Source organism: Triticum aestivum, chromosome 7A (assembly GCF_018294505.1).
Source record: "Triticum aestivum cultivar Chinese Spring chromosome 7A, IWGSC CS RefSeq v2.1, whole genome shotgun sequence".
Classification (NCBI taxonomy): domain Eukaryota; kingdom Viridiplantae; phylum Streptophyta; class Magnoliopsida; order Poales; family Poaceae; genus Triticum; species Triticum aestivum.
Genome location: NC_057812.1, coordinates 715,396,684 through 715,402,570, shown reverse-complemented (window position 1 = coordinate 715,402,570; position 5,887 = coordinate 715,396,684). Strand labels below are relative to the sequence as shown.

The following is a 5,887-nucleotide window of genomic DNA, read 5'->3' as shown; positions in this document are numbered from 1 at the left end:
GCTTTCCCCTGCCCCGTCCTTACCAAGAAGTGCACGGCGCTCGCTGCTTTTCTTCCTCGGTTCGGAAAAAATAAATCCGACCTGCAGCATGTTTGTCTATATATACTCGATGAATGCGACGTCCGAAGCAGTTGGAACGAGCACCGATCATTTCTGTGCATTATTGTAGGGCCATAGATTGAGACATCATGCGACCTGCAGCTCCATCCGTTTCATGTTATCTTCTTCCTCTTGCTTCCTCTCTTGTTTTGTGTCTTCCTGTAACAGTTGTAACTCAAATGAAACCAAACAGTTGTAACTGTTCAGCAGCTCCCAAACCTTTTTCCGATCTTCCTGTAAGAAGAACAGAGCCATGGACTCCACGGATCAGTTTGACAACAGCCCTCTGCTAGACGGAGACGGCTCATCACGAGAGGTTTGTACGCTCTCTCTCCCTCCCTCCCTTCCTCTCTCTCTCTCTCTCTCTCTCTCGCTCTCTCCCTCTCCCTCGCTCTCTATCTCCCTCTCTTCCGGCAACAGTGTCTTAATTAAGTCTAAGCAAACGGTTTCCATGCTTAGTTACCTGATGAAGCATGCCGTATTAAATTTTAAACTTGTGCTCTGGTGGTTTGCTTTATATATAAAGCGGGACGAAAGCCTTTTTTGGTATTTCTTTTTTTCCAAACCATGTGCATATTCTTAATTAATACTCCCTCCATCCCAAAATAACTATCTTAAGCTTAGTACAACTTTGTACTAAAGCTAGTACAAAGTTAAGGCACTTATTTTAGGACGGAGGAAGTACGTAGTATAATCTATATAAATAAAGGAAGTATACTCTCCTTAATTAGCCATACTTACATGGATGCAGTCTATTCTGAGTTTCTGACAGCATCGAAAATAGACAGGTGATGGCTCATGGTTTCAAAGAACATCTGTTTTGAGATTAAACTACTCCCAGTTTGTAACCATAATAGTACCTTTATAATTATCAGATACCAGCTCTCCCTCTGTTCATACCAATTTACCTGTGAATGCACCATTAATTATATTATTTTAATGCACATTTCTCTATTGCTACATCTTCAAAAATTCAATGGGCGAGATTTATCATTATGATTACTTTTGCTTTACTGTGAAGTGCAGAATACAACAGAATATACAGGTGATGGATCTGTTTGCATCAGTGGGCATCCTGCTTCCAGAAAACATACAGGGAATTGGAAGGCCTCCTTCTTAATCATAGGTCAGTTAGTACAGCACAATGCTCATGCATAAGTAACCTTCTGTTGGAAGACAATGGAAATGTGATGGTTAGATGCTTGTATGCATTTAAAGAAAACACTTCACACTCAAGCCTTCATATATTATACATCCAGTGTGATCCCAACAGTATTTGTGAAGATAATTTGTCTCTTCAGATGGTGAACGGAACTCTAGTTGAATTTGACACTAGAATTTTGTGGTCGCTTTCTGTATTCAATACAAGATCTAACAAAAGGCAAACTACTTTGTTGCAGTCTGTTCACTCTGCTGTTATCTTGCATATTCTCCCATTGGAAAAAACCTTGTCAGCTATCTCACAAAAGTCCTACATGAAACAAATTTGGATGCTGCAAGACATGTTGCAACTTGGCAAGGTACTAGCTATCTCGCGCCTCTGGTTGGAGCCTTCGTTGCCGATTCATATCTGGGAAAGTACCGGACAGTTTTGAATCGCCTGCATGATTTTCATCATTGTAAGCGCTACAAATCATTCATGCCTATTTATGATTCAAAATAATCACAAAGAGTCAAAGACACCCTGTTATCATTCATGCCTAGACACCCTGTTATCTGTACCGTCCGCGCAGAATATGGCGTCTGGAGATCTGTGCCATGCACTGTAGGGTTGGAATCAATTAGCAGGTCTACTGCATCGTTAAACACGGGAGAGTTCACAATATTTGAATGAATCTGGGCCTACTCTAGGCCTGTTCCTCCTGACCACCTACCGAAAGAAAGATGAATAGACATTGGATATGACATGTCGGCCTGCTACCTTTCTTCTCTCTCTGTTCACAGCCTCTCCATCCATGGAAAACAGTTCTTTTCTCTCCTCTCTCACAGCCTCTCTCTCCTTCCATTCCTCGCTCATAAAAAATGCTCTCTCCTCACCTTTCGGCTCTCTCTTCAATCAAAAAAAGACATAAGAATCACATGCATGCGCCGCGTGAACGAGTTAGAGAAAACATCTCGCCTTTACTACAGTAGCCATTGACCAATTCTATCTGCTGCAGCCTAGGACTGGCCGTGTTTGACTCTGTAAATTGCCTGCTTAATTAACTGAAGTGGAGCAGCCATTGGGGTCTGAGGAGAAAGCATTGGCTGTATGTGGTGGATGTCGATTTTTTTACATACTGCATGCAAAGCTAAAGAGGCAACCGGTCACTTCAACCATCGTGTGCACCGCATACACCTTCTGCCAGGCCTACTCCTGCAAAACCTATTTCTGCATGCTACACCTCCTCCCGTCGCTGTTTGTCTGCTTAAAAAAGCCTGACTAATCAAGCTGATCCTGCAAAACGTTTGCATCTGTACAGTGGCTTGCACGAATCGTAATATAGCTGGACGGATAAGATTAGAGGGTGCCGAGACTCCCGGGTGCTGTGGCACCTTTCTGAAGACACTTATGCATATATAGTTCTGATATGATATGCGCATTCAGCACTTTATTTTATCTCGAACATGCATCTAACTGTGTGTCATTTTGTATTGGAAGAAGAAATAAAAATTGCGTAAAGCTCTAACACCTGCGAAAACATAGCCATAAAGGTGGCACTTACCAAAACAAAACAAAAGAGAAACTATAAAAAACTAAACAGCCCAACAAATCTAGCAACCAACCTATATGCCTGATTGCAAGAGATCAAAAGATCATTATTTACCTTAACATGTGCATTCAACATCTGAGTTCAGTTTTCTTAACATGTTTGCTTATCTTTTTTTTTTCATTCTGTTGTTTAGGGAATGATAATGTTGCTTCTATCAGCAGCACTTCAATTAATCTCAGCCGGTCCTCACGCTTGGACTGTTTGGGTACATCTAGTCTCTTCTCAGTACACCATATTCTTGGTTGGGTTGTACATGGTGGGTTTAGGGTATGGTGCACAGCGCCCTTGTGTCACGTCTTTTGGAGCCGATCAATTTGATGACACCGATTATGTGGAGAAAACCAAAAAGAGCTCCTTCTTCAATTGGCATTATTTTGCAATCAATGTTGGTTCATTGATTGCTGGGACTGTTATTGTCTGGGTTCAAGAACATGAAGGCTGGCTCTGGGGTTTTACAATTTCAACACTGGTTGTGACTTTAGGTGTATGTATTTTTTTCTTAGGCTCCATCATGTATAGATTTCAGAAGCCTGGAGGAAGCCCTCTGACAAGACTATGCCAGGTTGTCATTGCAGCTACTCGGAACTTTGATAAAGTTTTGCCATGTGATTCCTCAGCTCTTTATGAGTTTATGGGGCAAGGCTCGGCAAACGAAGGCAGCCGGAAATTGGAGCATACAACTGGACTTGAGTAATACTCTGCTGTGATTTTGACTCTTAAGTTTATAATTTATGCATTCATTCTATTTTGAATTTCCATTCAAGTATACTTGATTAGTTTATTTGCTAGTAACGTGGTATTATAAGCTACATTTTAACTTATATTCGAATCCCTGAAAAGGAAAAAAATTCACACTTTTGTGGAACTTCTATTGTGGTACAAATGGATGTGCTGAAATTCGTACAAAAATTATTTTTCTCTTCTATTTCAGTGTTAAGGGAAGTTGAAACACAGTCTGATCAAGTAGATTTCTATAATTAGTGAAGTGGTCACATTTTTCTTTCCCATTCAGGTTCTTTGATAAAGCTACAATTGTAACATTACCTGACTGTGAATCTCCTGGCCAACATAATAAATGGAAGATTTGCACTGTCACTCAGGTAGAGGAGTTAAAGATTCTGATCAGGATGTTTCCAATTTGGTCGGCAATGGTATTGTTTGCTGCAGTTCAGGAACAGATGTCTTCAACATTTGTAGAGCAAGGGATGGCAATGGATAAACACATCGGGTCTTTCGAAATACCTGCTGCATCCTTCCAGTGTGTAGATACAATTACTGTCATTGTACTGGTTCCAATTTATGGGAAACTCATTGTTCCAGTAATTAGAAAATTTACTGGCAGAGCGAATGGCATTACGTCACCACAGCGAATAGGGATTGGTTTATGTTTCTCGATGTTCTCAATGGTGTCAGCAGCATTGGTGGAGGGTAACCGGCTACAGATTGCACAGGCCGAAGGTTTGGTGCACCGCAAGGTGGCTGTTCCGATGAGCATCGTGTGGCAAGGACCCCAGTACTTCCTGCTAGGCGTCGCCTTGGTGTTCTCCAATATTGGGCTAACTGAGGTTTTCTATGATGAATCTCCAGATGGCATGCAAAGCTTATGTATGGCATTCTCGCTTGTTAACATGTCGGTTGGAAATTACCTTAGTTCATTTATCCTTTCCCTTGTGCCAGTATTCACAGCCAGAGGAGGCAGCCCAGGGTGGATACCTGATAACTTGAATGAAGGGCATTTGGATAGATTCTACCTGATGATGGCTGGGCTGAGTTTTTTGAATATAGTAGTCTTTGTATTATGTGCTATGAGGTACAAATGTAAGAAGGCTTTCTGATCCTCATTGACCTCTGCAATATGGTGAAGCGTGTGTAGAAATTGTACTGTGGTGATATATACCCTGCGGCATTGCAATTACTTGTCGTGATGCTATGAAACTTGCTATGGTAGATCGTTATCACATGTGATCGTGGAATCGGATTTTCCGTCCATTTGCACAATATGGACGCTAGGAAACAACAGGTCTGTCGAAGGCCAAGTTTGTAGAGAGATGGACTCTTATCTCTCCTCCTCTGAGGGATTTTATCTAGTCTTTGTGCGTCGGGAGGCCAATTTTGTGGCTCACCAATGTGCTAGGCATCCCTGATTTCCCGATTGACCCTGCTCAATCAGAGATGTTCCACTTGAATGAATAAATACAAGGAGTGGTTCTCAATAAAGAGGAGTCCATAGGTGGAATCCGTAGCATGCTAAAGTGTCACATTTTTTGTTTTCCGACAACATAGGGAGCAGAGCCAAGCCGACCTTTTTTTTTGAACAGAGAAAGGCACCCGAAGGTACCAATATATTCAGCTCACAGAACATTTTACAGTCAAGATTACACCATCTACTAGAATAAAGAGAAAGAAGAACTGCAGATGTAAAGAAAGAAGAGCTGAATAAAGACATATGAGAGAGCAAGGAATAAGATCCTTGCTGAAGAACAGCATGTCCTAAGAAACAAAGGAAGAGAAGGGGAAAATAAAATTCCAGCTTTGACAGCAATCTCCTTCTTTCCAACAACCGAGCATAGACCATCAGATCATGTTGAGATGAGGAACTTCCCAAAGCTATCAACTTTCTCCTAAAAGCAATACACCTTATGAAGCTGAATTCCTGCAAAATTAAAATCAACAAGAGAGGCAGCTACAGGATATGATTCAGTGACATGAGAGTGAGAAGAACAATTGAGTGTAGGTCCTCCAGCCATTTGAAAAACTTGATGAGCTAAATTGTGAGCCACCCCATTCAAATTCCTAGAAATATGAAAAACTTGGGGATTAAGATTAGAAGTAGAGTTTACAAAAGAAGCCACTTCTTTTCTAATATTCCAAGGAGTGGAAGAGTGAGCAATATTCCTGGCAGCAGCAACAGTGGCAAGAGAAAGAGAATCAGTTAAAAAAGTAGGAGTTTGAATATTAAGGCAAGCCGCCAATTGAGCTGCACAAGCAAGAGCAATTGCTTCAGCTTGAAGAGGAGTGTCCGTCGGAGGGCCTAA

The 5,887-nt window shown here is 41.4% G+C and overlaps 1 pseudogene; it reads left to right on the top strand.

Annotated features, from left to right (window-relative positions):
- Nucleotides 1-216: 216 nt before the first annotated feature.
- LOC123146973 (protein NRT1/ PTR FAMILY 8.3-like) lies at nucleotides 217-4,645 on the top strand (annotated as a pseudogene).
- The last annotated feature ends 1,242 nt before the right edge of the window (nucleotides 4,646-5,887 follow it).